General features: G+C 40.7%; 1 protein-coding gene across 8 annotated transcripts in view; it reads left to right on the top strand.

Annotated features, from left to right (window-relative positions):
• SGCD (sarcoglycan delta) overlaps positions 1–25,991 on the top strand; it is a 347,493-nt gene that overhangs the window by 61,447 nt on the left and 260,055 nt on the right. The window contains exon 2 of one of the 8 annotated variants that reach the window (XM_064671951.1): positions 631–701. The exons of the other annotated variants lie outside the window; for them this stretch is intronic. The gene's annotated coding sequence lies outside the window, so the exon portion shown is untranslated. The remainder of the gene's footprint in view (positions 1–630; positions 702–25,991) is intronic. 8 annotated transcript variants of the gene reach the window in all.

Raw genomic sequence — 25,991 nt, 5'->3', positions numbered from 1 at the left:
GTGTGATGGCTTTAATGCAGTTATACCCCCTTCCTGTAATAGCAGCTATGTGAGGAAAAAGTGTTTATCACCTCCACATTTGCATCAAGAGGGCAAATTCCTGTTCTGTAAAACTTGGTGACTGAGCAAGCTTCTCAAAACCTGTCTTGCTGCAGTCAGGGTTTTATTTATTACTAGAGAAACTCTAACATCTCAAATGCAACTGCTGTGTTTCATTATTAAACAGCAGAGTTTTCAGCTTGAGTTTTAAACCTGGTGTTTTTAAGCCTGCAACCTCTCATCTGAAGGACATAGTGAGAAGGGCTTCCTGCTTTCTGAATTAGTATTTAATGTGTGGGAAGTGTACATCCCAATTGAAGTTTGTCTTCAGAAGATTCTAATTAGGACAGAGTGATTTGATTTTTCAGAGGGTACCTTTTGGGTCTCCTGAAATAACAAGACAGCCACAAGGGTGATGCAGAGCAGGTATCACAGGTTACTGTCATCTTTGCAACTGTCAGAAGTGTTTTAGTGGAGAGCAAACCCATGCATTTGAATAAATAAATATTTTTTACTTAATTTATGGTTTTCATGCCGAAAAAAGCTGTCAAGTTTGAGGTATAACGACTGACTTTTTTTTTTTGTTTGCAGTGGCATGAAAATTTTCAGAAAAACTGAGTGATGTTTTAAGCAACTTCCCTGCAGGATGCGGAGCCACTTAGGTATTATTTTCCATATAACTTTATACAACAAAGCAGGAATGAGGAGGCAGGAGAGCAAAGTGTAAAGTGGCCTCTTGGGGGGTAATGATATGGTATGCATTGCAGAGAAAAGCAGGCAGGTGTTTGAAATCACTGCAGTTAGTCTAGGATGTGTGAATAAAGACAAGAATTACCCTGTATCTGGTTTTCTGTCACAGCCGAAAGGCTGTTGTGTTTGCTCACAGGTAGTGTTTTATTGGCTAACTAAGCTTTTCTGGTCCTGAATTCTGGGTGCAGAGGGGAGACCTTACAATTGATGGTTAAATTTCAGAGGGAGCTCCTCAGCAGTCTGTGGAGAAGGACGAGCTCTCAGCTGTAAAGGCTGGTGCTTAGTTTGTTGAAGCAATGACCAAGGCTGAAACACATTTCTGTCAGAAATGTCTGGACAGACCTACACAGGCAACAGTTTTGTCTTTAATCTCCTTTCCAATAAGAAAATCAGCATGTTGTCCAATGCCAGAGTGTTCAAGGCCAAGCTGGATGGAGCTCTGAGCAGCCTGGTCTAGTGAAAGGATTCTCTGCCCATGGCAGGTGGTTTGTAACCAGATGATCTTTATGGTCCCTACTAACCCAGACCATTCTAGGGTTCATATGATTCTGTGTTTGTGGATTGTGGAAGGACCCATTGTTGCAGTCTGAGATTCGGATACCAACAGAAAAGGAACTGCTAGGATTAAACAGGAAACCTTGGGCCACAGGGGCTGGGGAAAAAAACACCATCTAAAAGACCAGACAAGATGCATTGTCCTGATCTCCCCCAGCAGGATGTAGAGAGACTTTGCATGATGCTATCATATATCCCATTGTTTTCTCCCTCCCTGTGTAAATCCTTCTTTCGGGTAAAGCTGATCACACTTCCCCAATATAACCCTGCTTACTGGAAATATCAAACTTTTTCCCCCAAAATGTAAATACTGTATCTGAGAAATGTAAATCCATTTTTCCCCTTATGTCACCCCTGTTACTGGAAATGCTAATAGATTGTGGATTCCCCTATTTGACATAACCCTGCCTCCTTATTAGCATGTTAAGCTCCCCAGACCCTTAAATAGTGGTTTGTGTGTTCAATAAATGTATTCCAGTTTTTGCCCCCATAGCTGGGATCGTGATAGCTTTATTAGACCATTACTTCTTCCTATTTTCCTGATTAACATTTGGAGGCAGCTTGGACCTTCTTATCCCACCAGCTGTGCACCAACCAACAAGAGAGATTCCTGGCAACTCAGGTCTTGAATCAGCAATGTAACCACATATGGGAAACAATGCTTCAAAACCTAGAGCTGTCCAGAGATACAGGTCTCCAGGCTTGTGCTGTGTGGCCACAGTGCTGTCAGTGGGGTCCTCCATGTGGCACTGGGCTCCGGCTTCCTTTTCAGTTAGGTTTGTAAAAGCGAGGAAGGATTTCAAAGCGAAGCAGCAGATGTGAGCCTTTGCCCTTGTGAATTCATTGGTGCTCCCTGGCACCGAGATCCTCTGTGTCAGAAGAGGGGAATTTAGTGCAAGCTGTAGTAGGTAGAAACACAGAGGCTTTTTGTTTCTGTCTGAAGTCACCTCGTCGAGCTTTCGAGCTGGTGTGTTGGCAGCTGAGCAAAAGGCTGTTTATTCTACAGGATTCTCTGCACAGTTTGGAACGGGTTCCAAATACAAATCAGTGGCTGGTTCCCCAAAAAGCACGTCAGAAACTTTTATTGCATCTCTCAGTCATTGCTTTTGCTTTTATGGGTCAGCTTTGAGGAGCCAGTGTGGTTAGAGCATCGTGTGTAATCTCCAGACAAGTTTTGCAGCTTTGCCAGTGGAATGCATATTTTGCTTATAAAGTTTTAAATTATTATCTGTATACTTGTGAAGACCTTTATTTAGCTAAGCCACTTGTCTGGTCTTGAAAGTGGCAGAAGAGAATCCTCCTCCCTTCCCTTCTTGATTTCCCCGTGTCCTCCAAATTGACATAAATAATGTCCCTTCTCCTTGGTCTCCCAAAAATGTAGGTCGCATTTCAGTGAGAACTCTAAAATCGCAGGTAACTTCTGTTCCTCTTGTATTTCCCTTTGCAAAACAATTTCACGTAATTGCAGTCTGTCTGTGGGATTTGTTGATGCTTGTAGGATGAAGTGCCTGCAATTCCTTCTGCTTCTCCTCCCCTGGAAATCCCTTGCACGCTGTCTTTGTGTGCCGCGTATCAGCTGTTGCAGATACTCTCTGCCTCTTGGTGTTGGTAGCTCTCTTCAGCAGCCTATTACTGCTCACTGTTCAAAGCTTTAAAATGATGAAAGAGGAGGATGAGAAGTAACAAACTGCTCTAACATTCCTTGCAGGGATGGAGGCACTCCAGTCACGTGTGTTGTGGGGCACACGCTCCAGAAGATGTAATTGTGTTATTGCTGCTGCTTAGGTAGAGCCGCAGGGAGCCTGATGCAGAAACGAAGTTCCTTCTTTGCACTGGCCCCTTTTGATATCCTGTTCCCCAAGATCTGCATCTTCCAAAGTCTCAAGCTTCCGTTGCTTTTCAAGTATTCCTCAGCTTTGAGGGGAGGAAGGGGATGATCAGGGTTGTAAGACAGAACTGCCTGAATTTTCACACTTACCCAAAACATTTTTTCTCCTTGGCTGTTAAGTCCCTTGTTTTATGAAAATAGTTTTTCCTTGTAGTTTCCCTTTTCCTCTGGAAGATGAAAGTGCAGATTAAGTAATGTCACCCATGGGTGCTCTTGTGATGGTTATTGGCTTCCTTTGAAATACTGAATTGTTCTCTGTTCCACAAACTGTAACGCTGGCAAACAGGGATGTGTGGATATAGATTTTTTTTTACAATAGTATCTATTCAACCACTCTTTGAGATATTATTTTTTTATTTTTTTAAAATTCCTTACACGGCCTTAAGACAAATGGTAAAATCTTTTCAGTGTGAAAAAGACCGTGAACAAAGAGGTGTTATTTGAAAGCAGCAAAATGTGAAGTGACTCTTCTGCTAAACTTCCTCAAAGCAGCTTTGTGACATAGGTCAGGTCTGCTATTTCTTTTCAGCCATGAATATCAGCAGAAGCAACATGTTAGCTTCATATATGTAGCTTGAAGTCAGAATGTTAATTTTAAATTTCAAGTCACTTTTAGTGTTTAATTTATGAATGTCTTTATTAGCTCAGTAAATGGAACCTACAAGAGCAAAACAAATTGCTGTTGTGGCATCATAAAAGAACTTGTTTCTAACTTGGTTAAAGGGAATTTCTGTGAAAATAACCTGCAAGAAAAAAAAGTTACATGGATGTTTCAGTAATTCGCAGTGAATATGAATATGGAAACTATGCTTTTCTAGTAGCATAGGTTTCATTTTGAGGGAAAAGAAAATTGCAGATAATTTATGACAGAAATATGAATGTCAAGGAGAAAGAATTAATAAAATGGACTAGAAGGAATTCTTTATTTCAGGTATTGCTCTTTTCAAAGACATTTTTTTTTCAGTTATGTTCTGCTGCTTTACCCTTTTCAAAGTGCCTATGTGAGCATTTGGGCTTTAACTCCTGGAGAAGATTAACAACTCCTCTGCATAAAAAAATGCATCTGACTTATGGGGGTTTCTCATGCTAATGGTTCCTTCTACCAAACAAGCTCTTGAAATGTTTTTCTCTCATGGGATAAATAATTCCCACAGGTTAAATATGACTGTTTGGACAATTGTTTTTGCCCTAATTCAACAGTTGACTTAAGCTTGAAAATTCTTTCATTCTGCTCCATTTACTTTTGGCTCAGGTATGGACTTTCTGTTATGCAGTTGTAAATTAGCACATTGCATCATATTTCCAGATAAAAGTTTAATGAAAATTTTTACGTCTCTGTGGTTTTCCAACAGAAAATATTAGATTGCTGTGAGATAGTCAAGGGAAAACAGAATATTTTATGGAATCTGGGGTCACAACTTACTTTTAAATATCTTAAAAAAAGCAGTTAGGAGAAAAAATATTGAATTGTGTACTTAATGAAAATATTACTTTTGAATTAAGCCATTTACTCTAGGCTTCCATGATCTAAATCTGTGTATCACACATGCAATATTTTATTGTCCCCAAAAATTATGGGTGAGGGGAAAAATAAAAGATCTGTTTTACTCGACCCTGCTAAGAGAATGTGTGTGTGATCCCCAGCCTGCCTTTGGAAGGCTTTGTATTAATGGGGGCTTGAGGAAGAAAGTAATCAGTGGCTTAACCTTGAAAAAAACCCACTTGCCCTGAAAGAAAACCCAGTAGATGCTATCGGGCCACATCCCTCTTAGAGCCTCTCCAGATGTTTGTGGAAATGTAAGTGGATTTAAGTGTCCTTAAGAAACAGTGTGGTTGATGAAATCAGCCAGATTCAGGGATAGGCATGCATCTTTCTGCAGCCCATTAATACACAGATTTCTTCCCTCCTTTTCTCACTCTCATTAAAACTTCTGAAATTAGTGGGAAGAAGGAGGCAGCTTCTGTTTGAACTTCTTTCCTTCGATGCTGCATATGAACAGTTCTAAATGTACCATATTTCAACAGTGCAGTGTACAGGTTGGTCAACAGGGATTCTGAACTTGGCAGAAACAAATGTGAATTATTTTTTTTTTCCTTGAATGTTGCAGTTTTGTTTCTGCCGATGTGGGCTCTGTCATACCAATTGCTGTGGAGTAAATTATTATTAAATGTTAGGTGGTAGTGGTGATTATTTCAAAGATAAGGTAATCTAGAAGAGACAGCTTGCACAGGAAAAGCAGTCAGTCATATTAACAAAACTGGCAATAACTGCCACAAAACATCATCATCATTTTATACTGCTTTTGGTCATGCTGTTGAGCTAGATGAACTATGTCCTTGTTTGTGTTTCAGAGAAGAAATCTGAAATACAGTCACTTCAGGGAAAATGCAAGTGCCTTGATTTATTGATGTTATTTTATCAATTTTGCACAGGTTTTGCAGGGAGGAGGGAAGGAAGGAAGATTAGCAATTTCAGGTGAAGATGGGCAGAAATGGTCACAAATGCCTGTCACACCCAAAAGCAGTAATCAAATTACTGCTGCGAAGCAAAATGATATAATTGATTATGAAACCTGAAATCAGTGCCTAGAGCACTAGGAAAGCTGGCCATGTGAGCCAGTGTGTTTAGAAAGGAGAGGGGGTGCAAATGTATTAATATGCTCTTAAGGAGAAGGAATCTTCTGCAGGAGGACACAGTGTCAGTAATTTATGGGCACGAACAAAACGCTACATCAGTGATTTATGGTGTCAGGCAGGGCTAATAACATGATTAGGGTTCAGAGTTTAATTTACTTCCCTCTTTAAAAGACAAGAATTATCTACTGTAAAGACTCATACGAGTTGTTTCAAATGGTGTGTGAAGACCCTTCTGGGTTAAACTGGATGAACAGTTTTAAAGCAGAGAGGCAATGGGCATTGCATATTCCTGTTTCTTAGACCTATGGTATTCATGAACAAGTCTTTTTTTCTTTTTTGTTCTTTTTTTCCCTTTTTTTTCTCATTTTTCTCTTTTTCCCTCTTTTTTGTGTTTTTGTTTGTTTGTTTTTGTTTGTTTGTTTTTGTTTTTCTTAAAGGAAGAAACTATGTAACAGAAGTACTAGGAAACTAGGTGACTTCTATTTCCAGTACTCTCAATCTGTCACCAACTCTCCCTTTTACATGCAACCCCATATAGCAAAATCAGAATTTGTGTGGGACAAGAGCACTTTTAGAACACTGGCAGGATGGGAGACTTTGTAATGCTGTTGCTGGTGTAGTTTCTAGTGTCATTTGTAGTTAGAGAGCATCTCTCTCATTTCAGTTGAGACTGGTTTGAATTGAATATCACTAGTTAAGATACCAGTTGCTGACAAAACTGATCCCAGACTCAATAGGCATTTGCTCTAGGCCTTTTTCCTTATATCTTTTAGTTCACATGCCTCTGCAGTCTCTGAAGTAATTGATATTAACACAATATTTTATGAACATCTATCAATATGTGAAACCAAACTCAGCAAAACCGAGAGGAGAACAAATCATAAAGTTCATGAAAGACAGGTAAGACTGGGGTTAGCAACTGAAGATGCCAATTCAGGTGCAAGCCACGGTTCTGCTGCTGCAGTGCCTCATCTGGGTACAATGGTGCTGGCCACTGTGCATGGAGTGGCAATGACTTGCGGTTCCACCTCTCAGGGCAGAGCAAACAGGAGCAGGTCTGGTTCTGTCTGGGCTGGCACCAGCAAATGCCTTTGGGGACTGAGAGGAGGCAGAATATGGGCTGGTGGCAGGAGGTGTAGGAGGTTCTGACTGAATAATCTCCCTGGGAGCTTCTGACTGCCACAAAGGGGAGTCCCTGTAGGTCTGTGGTTGGCTCGCTGTGACTGGCACTGACACCCATCTCCTGGTACATGACCTGACACAGCTGATGTGTCTCATCACCTGCGCTGAAAAATAAGATACTTGAGAATTTAGGATGAAAATTTGGTCAGTTAAGGATATTTACTTTTTTTCCCCCTAACCTATGAGAACTCTTCTGTTGGCACAGATTTGAAGTCATTTGACTATCTTAGTCTGAATAAGAAGGAAAAGAAAGAAGTGCTTGATTCTCAGTATCAAATGACTTAATTTCTTCTGGAAGATACTAAAACCAGAACTGCCTGTTGTTGTGACTGTATTGGTATCCTCTGTGCTAATGTAAATGATATTTGCATAGTTTGTCACAATGGTGAAAGTATTGCTTGCATGAAGAACCCAGGAGTTAGACATGGCATCATTACCCTAATTTATGGATGAGAAATGAAGCCCAGAGAACACTGTAGTTTTCAAGGTTGAGGAAGCCAGAGGCTTCAGGGGAAGGGAACTAGTCACCCCAGAAGCAAGGCTAGTATAGGTAAAAAATGAGTTGTCTTATTGCTTCCTTCATTAGGAAATCTGCGGTCCCAAACCCTGGTGACTAGACATTTGCCACCCAGTTCTCTAAATCTCCTTTTTGAACACAGTTTCTCTTCTCTGTTTGCCCTGCAGAGCTGCTGCTTTGCTATCTTGAGCATCCTCCTCTTTCTCAGTTTTCAATTTATCTTTCCCTGCTCATCTCAGTCTGTTCCTCTGGCTGGCGCAGAGCTCTCCCGACAGCTCTCATCTGTGGGAGGGAAATGTGATTTAATGGAGAGGAAAGAGGAGCTGAGTGCTTATGCCTGTGAGCGATATTTGAGCTGTAGGTTTATTGCCATACACACCTCACCTTGCTTAAAGTCTGCTCCAGTACCTCCGGAGATCTCTTCCATCCCTTGCAGCTTTCTTCAAACTTTTCTGGACAAACTTCTTGGCTGCTTCGGCTGCTACAGGTAAAACTTCAGGCAGATGCAGTGCTCTTGCTCTGACCTTCAGTATTGCTCCCACAGTTTGTATGAAATACCATACAAACCTCAGTGCAATTTTCCATGGCTGCTGAAGTCACTGTAGGCAAAGTGTCACATTAATGGAGGAGCCACGGGGGATTCTGATTGTGCTGTTGCTTCTGATTGTCACACTGGCTTAAAGATAAGTTATGCTTGGGGTAGTCTGGCCATATCTCCCTGTGCATTTCACTTGGGTATAAAATAATCCACACCTAAATGCTTTTCTATTATCAAAATGCTTTAGGTGAGTTTGGACTTAAAGGCTTTCTGTGTGAGATTGGTCTAGGAGAGTAATTTGTGAGGCAGGAACCTTACTGGGAGCAGGAGGGAGAATTGAGGCTGTAGAGGGAGGGGATTTTAGAATATAGAGGGAACTGAGGTGGGAACTGGATATTGGGCAGGAAATCCTTGCTGGGAGTTTGGGAGGGAAGGTAATTCAAGAATGGGTTTGTATGGAAGTTGAAGTACTGGTTGGGTGTCTGGTGAGAACAGTGGGGACTAGGTGGGCTGGACATCTGCTGGCAAATGGAGAGGTGGAACCCTCATATTATAGCAAGGAAATGGTTGGGCTTTGTGTGAAGGGGGAAAAAAAAAGAAACTAAAATGATTCTTCTGGTCTAAATGCTTGGTTTGAACACAGCCAGAGTGATTGCAACTTTCAAAGAGCATTTTTCCCAAGATGAAGTTTCAGCTGGCATAAAAGCTAGCATTTGACATCTTTTTCATATAATGATTACATTAACAAAAGCGGACCTCGCTGTTGGCTGCTTTTGTAAAACAACTCCAGCGCAGTTCTTCATTCTCTTAACTCCTGTGTGTGACTTGAAGTCAGCTCAAAACTCCTGCTGGAATGCAAGCAGGTCAGCTCCTCTGACGCAGTTAGAGTGTTAGAAAGTGCTCCACATGGCTTGACAAAGGCTCTTTGCAATTGTTCATTTCTGTTGCAGCAGGCAGTTTTAATACACTGATGTTTGCTGCACTGCCGCATTTGTGCATTCTTATCCCACAGTCACTGAGAGAAATATCACACTCAGCTCTGACTGCTCAGGCATCTGACCTGAGGTGCTGCTGTATGGTCTGTAAAGCCCACAGTTATTAGGAGTTCCTTCGTAATTAATTGTATTTTAATTGTTGTTGCAAACACCGGCTTCAGCTGCTCGAGGGTTAAATATTCTTACAGCAGTGAAAATGGACCTCACTGTCCAGAAGGTGCTGGCCAGAGTCTATCTGCTGAATTGTCCCAATGTTTCTGGTGTCCTGATGTAAGGACGGCTTTCCTCAGACCACTGTTTGATTTCAAAGTTGTGTTGGGGTTCTAATTTTCTCTAAAGTGACGAAACAGAGACTTATCTGTGCTCTCCATTTTCCTCATGGGATGCACCCTCAGAGAGTTAAACCTCACACCTTTGCAGGAAGTCTCTATCACCTCTTAAGGGTAAAATTCTCAACTTTTCTCCAGTACTTACGGCATCTGATGGAAAGCCTGTTAAAAAACAAACATCTATGGAGTGTGTTGTGTGCTGTGTAATTTAAACAGCCATCCTGATTTCTTCAGTCTCTTAGAAGAGTGCAAAGGGTAGGGAAGAACTGTATAGAGAAGGGGCTAATCTGTATTTTAAGCCATTCCACTGACACAGCCTGTTGGGGTGTGTAAGTGGGAGGAGATTTCTAAATAGGAAGCTTATGGTGTGAGGAATCCTAGGAGCCATGAGGATTGTGTAAATGTTTTCTCTTTAAAGCAGAAATAGTCTGCTTTCTCTACTGAGAAAAATCACTTTGCTTATGAGAGAGCACAGTTTATCAACTGTGATGACTGGCGATGAAGCAAAGGGAATAGACTGTCATTTTGTAGACTAAAAAAAACCCAAAGGAGCATTTCTGTACTATTTTGATTTATTTTTATAATCATGTTATCTTTATCTTGTTGCCATCATTCAGACACAGCTGACTAGAGGTGTAGGGGAGCACAAAAAGTTTGAACAGAGTGCATAAATAGGAGAATGAACATTTGTTTCATTAGTGTGAGCGTAGTCTGGATAAGTGGGAAAAAGGAATGTGAGATAAGTGCTAGACATCAGCTTTGTTATAATTTACATTTTATTAATAAATATTCTTGGAAATGGCATTTTCCTTAGCACCTTATTGTAAACTGCTGCTGAGGCTATGGAGGTCATATTTCCTCAGTATAAATCAGTGTAGCTGAATTAGAAGCATGATGATTTTTCACTAGCCTTGGAAGCTGCTCCAGTTGGACAAGGAAAAGTTATCTTTGTCAGACTGAATTGCAGAACTGGGCCTTGCTCCATTCTGCATATCGCTGTGACAGATAACAGGCCTTTAATTTAGTGGGAAAAGGCATATGAATTTCCACAGCTCCAAATTAAGGCCAGGCAAATTAAAATTGAAAGATAGAGGCTCTGCTGGATAGTGGAAGACCAAACTACTGTTGAGGTTCTCAGATCATGACAGAATGACTTTGAGACTTCTGGCTGGACTGAAGGTATGAGCTTAATACTGAGGGGACTGTGGGAAACTGGCTTGTGTGACTGATCAGATTAAATCAGCGAATGGTTTGTTCTGGTCTTAAAAATCTCTGATATCCAGTGCAAGATACCATGCTGCTGCTGGTGTAATATTCCAAACCCTTTCACAAGCAGGGGATCTAGGATGGTTTATGCAGTCCTTTAAAAAATGTAGTTCCACACTGTGAGAGAAATCTAGGTTTTGTGAAAAAGATGCTGTATTTGCATTAAAGCTAAATAGAGGGGGTTCTATATATGATGTATGGAAAATACAAAAGCTGTAAAAGGGGATGTTGATGAGTTGATGTTCCTTCCTGTAGCTGATGTTTGTTCATGATGGCCAGAAGTGCCTATGGCAACTGCTCCTGCCTGTGCAGGAGACTGGGGGCATTGCTGGGTGTGTGCTCCACATACTGTTTGCTTGATACCATTCCGAACAACTGATCTTGGTTTTTTTCTAAAGAATTTTAAATTTTCCTCAAGGGCAACTCAGTAACAAAGTGTCCTGATTGGCTGCTGAGCACCTGGAGCCGGGAGAGTTAGTAGAAGCTTAAAGGGGCAAAATTGTATTTATTGAAGATTAATGCTGAAGGCTACTGTCTCTCCCACTTCAATAGGAATCCAATTTCTGATGTGTTTGGTTTTTTTTTTGGGTTTTTTTTTTTTTTTTTTTTTAGTACTGATGTGCTTTTCAGCTGCACTGAGTTGATTGTTTTCAAAGTGGTGTAGAGAAGAGTATCTTGGTAGGGTTTTATATGAAACTGTAGTACCCTCACTTGTGTACCTGGACTGAAAATCCAGCTTTCCTGCAGTCCTGGGCAAAACTCAAAAAATTCACCAGAATTTTACACAGAGTCTACTATTACCTGTTCTTTGTACTTGTTGTGCTGGCTGACCCCTCACCAGGAGAATATATGTCTGGGAAGGGACCTCCTGGGTCCTTAGGTGCATTTTCCTGCCATCATAAGCGATCATATCACATGAGCCCTTTCATTAACTGATCAAACTCTATTTTAGAGGTACAAACACTTTTGGCCCCCGCTACTTCCTCTGGAAGACTGGTATAGACTCTCCTTGTCTGATGTCCAGCAGGTATTTACTCACAGCTAGTTTGCAACCCCTTGTTTTTATACCAGCACTGTCTTTCAGTGTAAATAGGCTTTTGCCCTCTGAGAGTTTCCTTATCTGGTGTACCCAGAAACAGAAGTTAAACCCTTCCCAACCCTTCTTTGGGCAGGCCAGGAACGATCATCCTCTTAGTCCTTTCCACCCACTCCAGAGATAAAAATCAAATTACCCCCATGAGAAATTCTTCTCAGTGATTGCTAATACTCTGAAGAGAAAAAGGCAGAGAAAACTTTAAGGGATGACTAAACTGAGAATCTTTTAAGCTTCTGTTTTCGAGGTCTTTGTAAAGAATGTTTTTTGTTTCGTTGAAGCTGTGGCTGCTGATAACTGAGCAATATGAGAGCTATGGGCTTTTTTTTTTTTTTTCATCCTAGAGATTCCTTAAGGAAAAAGTCAAAGAGGAGCGAATTGGGAAAGTATTTGTCATGTAGCACAGATAACTCGTGGAAAATACTGCAGGATATGGTGGTGTCATTGTAGTCCTTGAGGCAGACATGTTCCTTGTGAAAAGGGGTTTTGGTATTTTGGTGTGATCCAAAACAATCTGTGCTGTCTCTTTATCACCTCTATTCAAGAATATATCACTTTAAAGAAGGAAGATGTCCTGCAGGTGTGCCGTAGCTCCATATTTCCTAGTCAATGAGAAGTCAAATTTCAAACCATTCTCTGCGAGGCAGGTGATAATAGCTTTAAATTTAAAGAAAATGATGAAATGAGTGAACAATTTAAGACATGGAAAAACAGCTGGAAAAGAGATGACAGACTAAGGGGATAACGGTGCAGGTCTGCTAATCATGAGATGGAAAAAACTAATAGGGGATACTGTTTATTTTTCTTTATAGTGGGAGAATCAGAAAGCATCATATAGAAACTTCAAGTGACTTAAACATATACAGAAGGAGATTATTCTTCACACAGAACCTGGTTCTAGAAGTCTCCATGCAGGATACTCTGATAGCTGAAAGTTTCTGTGAGTTCAAGTCCTGGATGCAAGAAAAAGCATTTGTGGTTCTCATGTGCAGAGATAACCTCTGCTGACACAGGAAGCCCTTGGGCCACAAGTTAGGATTATTTTGGAAGAGTATGGTGTTTGTATCCTGTTCTCTTTGTCCCAGGTCAAACAATAGTTGTTTTAGTTCTATGGTTTATGTCAATTGATTTATTTGGCTCGTCAGATCTAGCTTCTCAAAATTGGTAGATTTGTACATATTGTATGTTCTTCTGTGTCTTATAAAGTTTTCATCTTTACAACAACTGGTAAATATTAGGATGATTATGTTGATCAATCTGTCTGTTTAAATGCTGCTATGTGATACGTTGTCTGACGTGCAAGTTGGACCTCATCTTTTCAATTGGAAACTTTAATAACAAAGAAATCCAAACCTTTCTCGCTGAGAAGTCATAAAAGGTTTTATGGGAGAAAACTACTGGAGGAATTAGATAAAGAGCCCTGAAAACATGGAGAGGGGAAGAAGTATTACATTTTGTATTTAAGCTCAAACCTCTATGTTTGATCGCGAGAAGATGTTTGAAAAAAGCTGTACTGGAGCTCTGAAGGATTCTTCAACCTACTGATAGGAGCTCTGGGAACTGGGCTGTAAACTCCTTGAAACCTGAACAGATGTTTTGGTATATAGCTTCAAAGCTTTGAAAGGCTGTTTTCCCCACATGCCTTTCTATGTGAGGAGACTTTTAAGAGCTGCTGAATAAATTTTATTATCTATCCTACAAAAGCACTATCCACATGGAAGAGGGAGGCTTTGAACAGTCCTGGGCTCAGAAGTGAAACAATAACCACGTAATGCAGCTCCAATTGAACAAAAACGGAATAGAAACGAGAGAGATGTGTGTCAGCCTGTTCAGGACCCAGAGGGGTGAGAGTTTTGAGATGCTTCAATAGCTTTTTCATGAAGATAAGTAAACACAAGGGAGCTTTATTGGCTTCAGCTTTGCCACATTAGATAGAAGAATTCCTAATGTTGGGGAAGAACATAGATGAATAACAACCCAGATGTTAGTTATATTGTTTTATGTGCACTTAGGAATGAATCTGACGGCCATGAGAGTGACTTGAGACCCTACAGAGATTTGAATGGGAAAAAATGATAGGAAAAGGCAGTAAATTTAGCTTATCCTTTAATCTTTCACCCCCTTCTGACACACTGACTGGGTGTGTGTTGGTGCTGGAGGCTCTGCTGTGCTGGTGCTGTACGAATGCCCAGGAAACTATAATCCCTGCTACAAGAATTTACCGAACTGCAGAAAGTGAAGACAAAGGGAAGCATCTGGAAATAAGGGACTGAGACATAAGAAATGAGATCCAATTCAGTTGAATTACAATGTTTCCAGCCTGGAAGCCTCGTGTGCTTTTCAACAACTATCATCTTAGGCTGCTAGGACAGGCAAAAATAGTGCTCTCTTGTGTTATCATAGCTTCATTAACAGTTCTGAATGGTTTTATAGTTTCTGTGAAAACCCCTCAAAATTCAGGTTGTTTTCTTATTAAAGCTGTGTCTATATTTTTCTGCAGCCAGGAGCAGGCTAAATCATTTTCGGGTGCTCCATGCAAGGGTCCTCTTGCACTTTCCTTGTTGCAGTTTGGAGTATTTGCTCTCCTCTGTTTAGGCTTTTGTTTGCCTTGTGGCATTGCAGTGAGTCGAGAGTGGAAAAAAACTTAAATATTTTTATCATAAAGGTTTTTCAGTTTAAAGATCTGAACCAATAGTGAAATTGCTTTATTTATTTATTTATTTTTCCAAAAGGAAATGCAGCCTTCAATCACAGAACTGCCAGAAACTCTGGCCCATTTTTAGACTATCTAAGGCAGGATGGAGTTCATTTTTAAGGTCAAGATCTACTTATAAATAATAGCACTTCCCGTGGGGAAAAACACTAACCCAATTTGTGAAAGTTATTTTATTTGATGGTCAAATAAACTCGATAGCACATCAGGAATAGGATACCTGGCTGTGATGTGACACACAGAACAGCATTTAGGCAGAAGGCTTTGTTTTTCCTATGAATATATTGATGGATTTTCATGTGGCTGTTTGACTTTTGAAATCATAGCTTTGGTATTCTAAAAGACAAATGAAACTGTGGGCTAAAAGAACAATCCTAAACCAGCTTCAAAAATATGGGAAATGTGGCAGCAGGAGGGTCCACTCAGGGAAGATTATAACCCTTCACGTTGCCAGAGCCTCTTTAGCAGCTACTTCGCTTGGTGGGTTTATCTGGCAGAAGGAAGATGACAGGGCTGCCAGCCTGCCTAATGATCTTCATCTAACATTTACCTTATTGAGAGGGGAATAATTCTGTTAAATTAACATCCTAGCATATTTTCTGTCCAGCTAGTTGATGAATTAAATAGCCTGAACAAAATGTTTTACGACTCGTTTATCCATAAAAATGGCTGAATTTTTCACGTAAAAGGGAGTGACTTTTCGGTACTTGTGTGCTGTGGTGCCCTATACCCCTTATCTGTAAAAAAAATATGTATATTTATGTATGTAAAGAATAACTTTAATGAAGCTGGGTGTGTTTGGGAAGCACAATGGCACACGGGCTCTTGGAGCAGCCCCGGCTTTGCCGCACGGTGCGTGCCTCCCGCTCGGAGGAAGCGCAGAGCGTTAATGACAGGCTACCAGCCTGTGACACTTGGATCACTCGATCAATCAAATGTGGCACCTCGTGCCAGCCCAGCCAGCTGTCCTCTTCCATCACTGTCCGAAAGTGCCGCACCGAAGGCCACAGGTGCCAGCTGCCATCCTCAAATAACCACTGGACCTGCCCCAGGATGGGTGTATTTAGGGAGCCCGTTTAGATTGGATTTTCTGTTTTGACAGTCCCTTTTGAATTTCAGTTTAGAAAAGGAGAGTAAACAAATTATAGCCTAATAATAAAGCAGCACATCTATAACAAGAAATCCAAGCCTAGGGCTTCACACTTACTGGGGTAGACCTGTTGTGAGACACCACCATAAGTGCCTGTGACAGCAGGAGATGTTGCTGAGGATGCAGTTGGCTTTTGCTTGGTTTGACTGAAACTTGTAGCCTCACAGTGAAGTCTGTGGTTTGTGAATCCACCAACCCACTGAGAATTTCTGTTGCTTCTGTTGATGTTTGTTGGGTGTGCCAAAGAGGACAGGAAGAGGAAGACTCAATTTTATGAGAAAATACCTTATGAACATGCTCATTAGAATGTTCCATAAGCGAATTTGCTTTCTTTCAGTCATTTCCAGTGTGAAAGAGAAGTGCCCAGTGTGCAGATGTGGAGAGTGTGGCTGTGAGTCCCAGCTGCACACCTGGAAAGTCTCTGTGTATGACAAGCCTACCAAAAAGGTGGTTTTCAGATCCATGCAGATCCATACTTCTGCATCCTTAAATCTTGAGGACTCCAGAGCTTGAGCTTGTCAGGCTGAGGAGCCTGTAGCTATAAGAGACTTGGGCAGGAGAAATATATGTGCAGTCAGGCTTTTACAATAGAAATTTGTGTTTCAAGGCAAAAAAAAAAAAAAGTTTCTGTTGCTGCTGTAGCCCCCAGACTACAGTTGATGTACAGATACACAGGTGGTGATTTAAACTGTTTTCACAAAGGGAGTCTATTGCTGTTCTGGATGCAGTGGCTCTGAGTGTAGCAGTTTGCCCTCATACGTCTATATCAAGTTTTCCTCTGCTATTACCGTCATCAGATCCTTGTCCTCACTTGATGCTTTCTAGGCTGCTCATTCCTATTCTCCAGTATGTATGAGTTTTCTATTATTTGCTTGCTGAATCCAATCACTTGCAATTTCCCAGGTTGAAAAAAATGAAGTTCTTTGAAAGAAACGTAATGGAACATCCTCAGGTTGAAACGGGCCCTGAGCACAGCTGATGGCATAGGGACTTTAATTTACTAAACGTCAGTGGTTTGATGGCAATTCAACATGACTGGTGATTGCTTGCATCATGTTACTGCTGGGGTTGAAAGGGCTGTTTACCTTTGGAAGACAGAAAGCTCAGCTGAGCAATGCACAGAGCAATCTCCTATGACCTAATAATAATTGTTTTTTCCCCAAAGACTCCCCAGTTGCTGAGGGGCACAAACCCCTGGAGAAAAAACTTGTCTCTGCCCATATGTGTGTTTATGTATCTGTTACAATAGGTCAGATCAGAAAAATGGTGTTTGGGGCTAAACTTGCAAAAGAACACTTTATATCAGGAGTTTTCTTTGCTGCAAAGTCATTCATAATTTGACCAGTGGAAGACATTTCCTTTTCAGGAGATTTCTCTCATATTTATCACCCCAGCTCGACACAGCACTGAGATATCTCTCTATATTCCTGATGTTTGTTGTGGAACTACTTAGAAGTGTGAGTGGCCCTGTACAAGTTGTGGAGCAATGGCTGAAAAAGAGAAAAAGCCATCTGGTTCTCATTAATTTGCCAAAATGATCAAAACGTTTCCTGAGAGAGACCGTGCACGTAGGGAAGACAGAGGCAGGGGCTCTTCCGTTTGTGCTAACGGCTCGGTGCAAGTGGATGCAAACTCACCTGCCTAAGAATGATCATGTTTCTAAAAATGAATTTGGGGTCCAAGGTCCTTAGATAACATCAGACTTGACTGTCTTTTATCCTTAAACTGCATTGCAGGAAGTGGCGTGTTGGCTTCTTCCCACTGCCAGGCGAGTGATTATGGAGGGAATTTTTTTTTTGTGTGTGTGTGTGTTAAAAAGGCAGCTCGGATCTTGCGTAGTATTTGAAGAAAGAAGTTAACAATCTAAAAATAGAGATTTTTAGAGGTGTACAGCTACAAGTAGAACAGCTGAAGCTGAGACACACGTACAGTACATTTGGGTCAGCAGCCCCTGATTTGCAGGCCCAGTATCTTTGCACGAATTTCTGTATTTCTGACGTGCTGCCTTCCTTTTAACATTTGGCCTTTAGGCCTTGTCTTCTGGGGTTTTTTTTTGTGTACAGTGCAAAAATTTGTTGAAATACTGGTGCATTTGCTCTCAGTGGCAGCCTGAGCAGTTCCAGCCTTCCGTGGCCCAGCTGTGCTGGGGCGGGTTCTCAGACATGACTCGTGTTGCACTCACTGCTGCTGGTGAATCCATCACAGCGATTACAAGCTTGCTAAAGATGATTTTATAGACTCTGCAGCTGGTTTGTTTAAAACTAGATTACTGTCACATTTAGAAACATTTAGCACAGTTGGACCAATGAGGGATAATAATTTAAAGAGGCTGACTAGATTTAATCAGTTTTTGGAAGATGAGACTTAATCAAACATAAGAGGTTTAGAAGGCTGATAGAGCTAATGAATTTGAATATGTAACACAGACCCTGCCTGAACCGTAGCACATTTTCTCTGGCCATGGTTGGTTCATAATAATGAAGCATTTGTAAAAGTTATCAAGTCAGTAGGTATAAAGTCCTTTGTGTGAGGAACCTCAGCAGTGGGGGAAGGAAACTGCCTGAACTGAAGCTCAAATATACGTTGCATGAGATTTCTTTCAGTATGGGAATTCAAAGAGTTAATTTTCAATATGTTTTCATAAAATGTAAGAAAAGAGAATTGGGAAATTACCTTGAAGAAGAAAGATAGCCCTGTGACCTGTATCCTGCTCAGGTCCTGGATGGCTGCTCTTGTTATAGACCTCCAGCATGTACTTACTGGAGAGCCCTGGCACGTGTTTTAACTTCCCTGGCCTTTGGTTCTCCATCTGTAAAATGAATGTGCTAAACCTTTCCAAATCTTTTTTTGTCTATTTTATGTGTTACAGGTAGAGAAATGTTGACTTTATAAAGAAAGGCCAGCTGAGGTAGATGCTGTGAAATGCATACTACAACAATCTCTGCCTTCATACTACCAGCTTTCTACCTTTAACTGACCCCCAAGCCCCAAAAATACACCCCCTCCCCCCTTTTTAATATTAGGTCAAGACTGTTATAGCACTAAGATCAGAGTTTGTGTGACAAGTAATCTCTTTTGTAATTTATAAATTAGGAATGCTTTAAGTGAACAAAAAGTAACTATATAAGCTCATAATTTGACATCTGTGCTTGTTTAGTAGAAGCCTAACCCATCTCTTTGTGTTTTCAATGAGAGCAAAATTCTACCTGGGATTTCTTCAGCAAAGGCAAGAGTTGTAAATATTTTTCTGCTTCTACTGAATTGTGAAAGATGCTGGTTTTTGCCCACCTCCTTGTAGCCTTTGAAGGGAGTTTTGTCTCATACTTTTCCTTAAAGAGAATCATGGAATGGTTTGGGTTGGAAGGGATCTTAAATATCATCTTGTTACTACCCCTCTGCCATGGGCAGGGACACCTTTCACTAGACCAGGTTGCTCAGAGCTCCATCCAGCCTGGCCTTGAACACTTCCAGGGATGGGGCAACCACAAGTTCTCTGGGCAAAGAGAAGCTGATATGACAAGAGAAAGATGAAACCCTGAGAGGTCCTTTTAAAACATTCAAAATTTAGGGTGCCTGAGATTTTTTTGCTCCCAGCAAACCCTCTTTCAGCTAAAGAAGCCGGTGAGGAAATAGAAGGTAACTCCAAACTCATATCTCAGTCAGGTCAGGTCCTTCACCTGCTAGAAGAAGGGATAAACTCTGTAAACTGTTGACATCAAGGTCCCCTGTAAAAGACAAATATGCCATAGGAGTGTGATGAGGGGAATTGGATTGGCATAGGGGTTTTTAATCAGCATCAGGCCTGACAGAGAACTAACACCACAACCAGCTGGATGATTGAGAGTCCTGAAATGGTGAAATATTCAGTAAATGCTGTATTTTGTGTAGTGCTGTAGCAGTTGCTGAAGCTGTGGCTTTCCTCTTCTTTCTCAACCAAGATCAGTAATGCCTTGTCCTATTCTGGCCTTTTGCTATGCTTTTGTCATAGTGCTCAGAAATGATGGGGCTGCTTGGTGACTTTCTTTAAATCACTGTGCTTACATGAGAGGCTTGGTTGCTAAAAACAATATCAGGAGTTATAGAATTTTTTTTTGTTGTTATTTCATCAGTAATATGAAGTCTTACTTGAAATTAAATCTTTGTTATGCCATACACTGTTGAAGGCTGTCCCTTTTCCATATTTCAATCCAAGGTGACCGTGGTCATTGTGAATTATGAAGGGATATGTGTCGTCTGTGCCTTCTACCTGTAGATTTGAGATGCAGAGATGTCCATGGCCAGCATAGGTTCACTGAGGTGTTTGCAGTAGAACCAAACTTGGCTTAGTTTTAGCCAACAAAAGCTGCCTACTCTTTTTCTTTTTGTTTTAATATTCTCTCTGTAGATGTTGAAAATAAAGGCATCTCCAGATGCAATTGAATCTTTTTATCTTCTGTCTTAGGATATAATGAAATGCATGATAGACATGGTGGTCTTTCTTCACTGACTCCAGAAAGAGCCTCAGTAATCACTTTGGATGGAACTGAGAAGCCTCATCGAGTGGAAGGTGTTCCTACCTATGGCAGGGACATTGGAACTGGATGATCTTTAAGGTCCCTTGCAAGCCAGGGCATTCTATGATTCTATGACTTTCTCGTAGGTGGGTAAAAGCCCCATCTCAAGGAGAATGGAGAAGAGAATCCAGTTTCCTTGTGAGTTCCTGGTGAACATCACATTCCTTTTCTGTGCCCTGATAGTGTAACAACCTGCACATTTCATTATCAAAATTATTTAAACATCAGGTGTGTTGTTGGAACTTCTGAAGTCTTACCTCTTTGAAGTCATATTTTCATCCCCAAAACACCCAGTTTTAGTCCTACTCAGTATTTTGCATCTGCAGCGTAGAAGGGTGCCAGTTGTGTCGGTCTCATTTTGTTAGAAGCAGTGCACATGTTCATTTGTAGTTGCCTTCATGTTTCTAATAGCAGGCAGCATGCAGAGCTAATTAATGGGCTACAGGAAGAAGTCACTGATGAGTACAGACTGAATATCTTCAGATAAAAAAGCCATGGGTTTCCTGTTGAGTTTAAAGAACAGCCCCACTGAACCTTTGATGTGCAACCAGATGCAGCATGCAGAAGCAACCAAATCAAGGGTTAGAGGGGATGAAATTAGTTCAGTTGACTCTTATTTTCTGTGTATACACTTCCAGAAATCATTATTTCCTTGTGGGTAGCTACAGAGGTGCTTAATTTTTCGCTCCCTAATTATAGAGCTTGGTACAACAACTTCTGTTATCTCATTCAAGATTTTCCTGAAGTGGACAAACAGGTTGGGACCTTCTTGTATTTTCAGCATATCAGCCTGTTTTGATGCCTCGCAATGTAAAAATTAAGCAGGGAGAACTGAAGAGCCGTTCTCAAATGGGGTTCTTAATAGTAATAGAGTTCAAATATTTTTAGCTGTTTTCCTTTCATATTGGGAATATCAATGTAGGTGTAATAGTTGTTGATGAAGAATCTCAGAATTGGATAGTTCATGCTCAAGGCAGTAGCTTTTCTATTTATAATATAAGTATGAACAGATACTAAATGCAGACAGGAGCTACTAAAACATTCTGGTTATACTGGTTTTCTACTTTGAGGGTGGAGAGTAGCATAGAATGGGACTTGAGGTGGTTTTCTTGTCCTGCTGATTTGGGGTTCAAGTAGAGCTGGTTAACCAGTAGTGATTTATGACCAGATATACTTTTCATCAGTAGGAATATTTCTTCTTATAGAAGAAGAAATTTCTTATTTCTTCATACAGTTGAGAGGCATTTCTCCAACCTACAGTCATTGAGATGCAACATGTCCCTATTGCACATACATTCCATGAAACCTAGAGGTGGGTGCCCTTGATCTTTTCCACCAGATCTATTCCAGAACAAATGTTTGCCTTTTCTTCATGGGGAATTCTGTTCTGTTCTGCACAAAGAACTTTCACCGTTGTTGGCATTTCAGTCTGGCACAGTTCCTCCATCCAGGTCTCTGCCCAAATCCTTGCCCTGGTGCAGGGAAAGGAGGTTTATAAGGAACAGAAAGCTGGGGAGAAGAGATGGAAAGATTTTCTTTATCAGGGCTAGTCTATACCATTGCAAAGACTTCCTGAAACTATTGCTTTGATATTTGTTCCAGCCATCGAACCCAGAAGGAAATCTCTAATTGGGTGTAGGATTTCTTTCTAATTTCAGTATATAAAGTGAACATGGTGGCATGATTCAATAGTGAATGAAGGAGAACATCAGTGTTACTCCTTCCAAACCTCAATTTTTGTATCTGTATGAATTTGTACTCTAAAGAACTTTCCACTGGGATAGCAAGTGGTCTCATCATTTTCCATGAAGAATGAGAAAGATTTGCTGTTGGATGCAGTTCAGCTGTGGGGCTTTGAGCTAATACTAGAATTCTCCTTTTGGGAGAATGTGCTTGCTGTATATCCTGCACTGACTAGTCATTATTGATATCTCCATCTTCCCCCTGCTCCCTCCTTGACTTTTTGGGAAGGTCATATGCCTGGGATTTACAGCTTTTTTTGGTGACTGTTCTAGCAAAGATGAATGGGAAGGGAAGCTCCCATATGTTCCTCTGCCTGGAAACTTTCTCAAGGTTAGGAATCTCAGGTGACTTTTATTGTTACCTTTTCTGACAACAGCCTCTCAATATGAAATATAAACTGAACTATAAGAGTGGCAACTAACTGGAGATAGACGTGAAAGGGCTGGCATGGACATACAAATTGCTTATTGTTTACAGTATTTGTCTACTTAAAGCTCACTTCTCTCTTGAGAGCCTGGCTTCCTTAAAAAAAGAATTGCTACACTGAGAGAAGTTTCCTATATCGTAATAGTGTTATAGAAACATGTTGTGAAAGCAGTTGCCATGAAATTGAATTACAGGTGTTGTATTCTTCATTGCTTAAATTGCTGTATTGTATCACAGGCCTCATCATTTTGTTTTGAACAAATAACTGCAATTTAGTAGGAGCCTAAGAGATGATGGTATTAGCAGTCAGGGGTTGTTTAAGGCTTCCTTAATGATGGAAAATTGTTCTTATCCATCTAGTGTGTGTTGTCTCTGTAAAAATGCATGTGCAATGAATGGAAAAGGTAAACCATATCCTCATGGCATCTTTTTCCCAAGTTTGTTTTTATATTTTTCAATGTGTGAAACAAACCCCTGTAGGTTTTTAGACTACTCAAGGCAATGTGGGCATTCATATGTAACTTGGATACAGCTCCGATACCTCAAATTGTGGCACTGGATGTAGTCAGGTATTTCACTGCATTCACTTTCAGTCTGCTGGAATTAAATTCATGTTTGCTCAACCTAAAACTTCCCAGCTTTTCATGGAATACGGTTCTAAAAGATCCTTCAGGAAATTTTTAAAAAAGAACTCTCAGTGCAGAAAACAATTATAAGTTTAGGCCAGAATTTAGAACCATTTTGTCTAGGTTTAGGTTCCTAATTGCTGCTCTGTGTGTGCACACCACGTGCTCCTTTCTCCTGCCCACCTGGCGCAGTCGCCTTTTCTCGTATGTGCTTAGCAGTTTACCCTGGAGCTTAATGTGTGTGAATTGCCACAGTTGGCTTGGAGACCCTGTAATTCCAACAGAAAAGGGATGCCTGCAGGGATGTTGGACTCGAAAATTAACCTTGCTTCCCCTACTACCTATCCGGGTCTATATTATGCTACAAAAAGCGCTTTATTCTGAAATTTGGAAAGAAAACCTGGTGTATCATAGGGCTTAGAACAAGCTTTATTAGTATCCTCTGTTCCAACCTGTTACTAGTCTAAAGATTTGCTAAGGTGTTACATATGCGTATTGCTCCAATTTCACAGAGAAAATGAGGCTAGGAAGGATAGTGAGAGGTCAGTTTGTCCATCCTCTTGCCTGAAGGCAGGACCTGTTCATCTAGGTCTTGCTTTATCCTTGACAGATGGCTGTCTAAGGTGTCCTTAAAATTCCTCAGCATCGAGATTTGCTTACTTGCTTTGAAGTGTCATTTGTGGAAAGGCAATTAAATCTGCCTGAATGGTCTGATTTTGCCCATGTTCCATTAACAATTAGGATCAGTTTTCTTGCTTGTTTCCATTTGGTTGAATTCTTTTTGTTTGTTTGTTTGTTTGGGTTTTTCTACAGGCTTTTGGCGTGTTTTTTTTATTTTGTTTTATTTTCCCCTCTCCTGGTTTGAAACATGATTTTTGAACATTTGCCTTTATTCAGTGTATGTCTCAGGCCTCTGATGCCCTGCCCACTTGTCTGGAGGTATTATGAAAGTCCCCCTATTTCAGAAATTGCAATTTCATGGCAATCTTTAAGAAAAGGAAAAAAAGAACAACCAACCAACCAGGAGGCAATTTCTAGAGTGAATTCTTTTGAATGCGTATTTTTTGCTGATAAACCTTACATCGGTGCTTTTGCTAAATCCTTTCCTCTTGTCATGTGAAGTGTGATATGAGAAAATAAAACTGCTTCACAAAGGTCTGTGAAAAATTAATGTGTACTGTAATTTAGAAGATGGATCACTGAAGGGCATTTAAATGTTATGGTTTTGTTTTCTGCAAATTTTATTTTAAGAGAAACCAAATATTGAGTAAGGACTATTTCAGAAATTCACCGAAGTGCTGCTGGTACTAAAAGAAATGACAGCAGAAATGAGGGACATAGACTGCACAGCCTAACGAGGGGACATAAGCCTAACGATGCAAAATTGCAAATTGCACAAATTACAAAGCTCTGTCCCTTGCATCCAGCTCTGCTTTTAACACTCTCCAGAGCTGCAGTGTCAGACCAGGATTCAGTTGTGCTGGCAGTGTCATGTGTCTGGTGCCAGTCACAGCATCCACAAAGCCCCTGTCTGACTCCAACCAGTGGTGGCACATGATGAATTGGTACCACGTGCTGATATAAACCTTTTCAGGCTCTGAACTTTGCTGCTGGATGAAGTTGCTGTGGGGAACCTAGGGAATAGACTTGTGGCATGATGGGGAAAGAAGTGGTGTGGTGTAATCCCAGAGATGCAGGTTCCCTTGCCCAGCAGCCTCTTGACTCTCCACTGCTGGAGTCAAACTGGTGCATAAGTGATGGTATGGCTTCAACTTCCCCAGTATGTGAGGGAGATGCTGTCTGGGCTCCTGCCTGCAGCCAGGGAAGCGTTTAGAGCAGCTGCTGCACTGCAGGGTAAGTGTTCTAACCTTGGTAAAGTGGTGTTTGGTGGGACAGAAAACCCAGAGCCCAGGGGTTGGAGATATTGAAAAGGTAAAAATGCAGTTTTACAGAGGAGTGTTTACTTTCTTACTACCTGTTCTTCCTGACCCGTACAAGCTGCCAACTGTGGTGTCAAGCTGATAAAATGTTAACACAGCTCTAGCCAAGGCAATGAACTAAAACAAAAAACCTGAAGAACGTTTGGGTTTTTTCCTTGGTTTTTGCGAAGAATTCAAGTGAAAGTGTAAAAATGTGGTTTTTTTCACTGGTGTCACTTTCTTTTCCTAAAATTCATCCATATGACCATGGCTGTCTTACCTTTGGGATGCTGGTTGTTCCTTCTTTTGCTTGTACAGGTCAAGGATGAAACACAGCCTTAGCTCTGCTTCTATCAATTTTGCTAATAGTGAGATACCCGATAGTCTTACGCAGCTTGTGTACCTTGGAGATGTGATAACCAGATATTTCTTCTGCTGATGGCTGACTGTTCATCTGAGTAAACTGGGATAATTCAGGGGAAGTGTTAGGTTTCTTTTTTCCTTTCAAAAAGAACAAAGCATTTTGCATTGAATGCAAGATCATTTGAGATAAGTGATGAGATTACTCAATCAAAGCAGAATAAAAACTGGGAGAGATGTTATTCATTGTTTTATTTTTTTCAGGCTGCTGACATGATGTGAGAGTTGCTAATGCAGTATGAAGTACAAATGATATGCAAAATTCCCTGATAACTACCTGGGAATTCTCATTCCATCAGCAACTGCAGTGTTATCATAAATGAGACAGCTTGAAAGGCACTTGTTGCGTTTTGTGTTGCATGCAAAAGTCATTTACACTTCAAATGAACTGGCCTAGATTATTTTTGATTTTTTTTTTCCCTGCACAGCTTTCATAAGCAATGGAACAATACCGTATGACTACTCTATAACATTTAACAATTCAAGAATCACAGGGTGAGGAGACATATGACAAATGAGCAGCCTGGTGCAAGCTCCTTAGCAGCTGGGATTGTAAAATCTGAGTTTCGGTGAGTCAGATCAGGATGTCTGATCACCTTTGAAAATTGACAAATGTTCAGATTTTAATTGTAATCTGTTTTTATGTTTCTAT

This window comes from Pseudopipra pipra, chromosome 15 (assembly GCF_036250125.1).
Source record: "Pseudopipra pipra isolate bDixPip1 chromosome 15, bDixPip1.hap1, whole genome shotgun sequence".
Lineage (NCBI taxonomy): Eukaryota > Metazoa > Chordata > Aves > Passeriformes > Pipridae > Pseudopipra > Pseudopipra pipra.
Note: the sequence above shows the minus strand (reverse complement) of the source record. Positions and strands in the feature narration are given on the sequence as shown.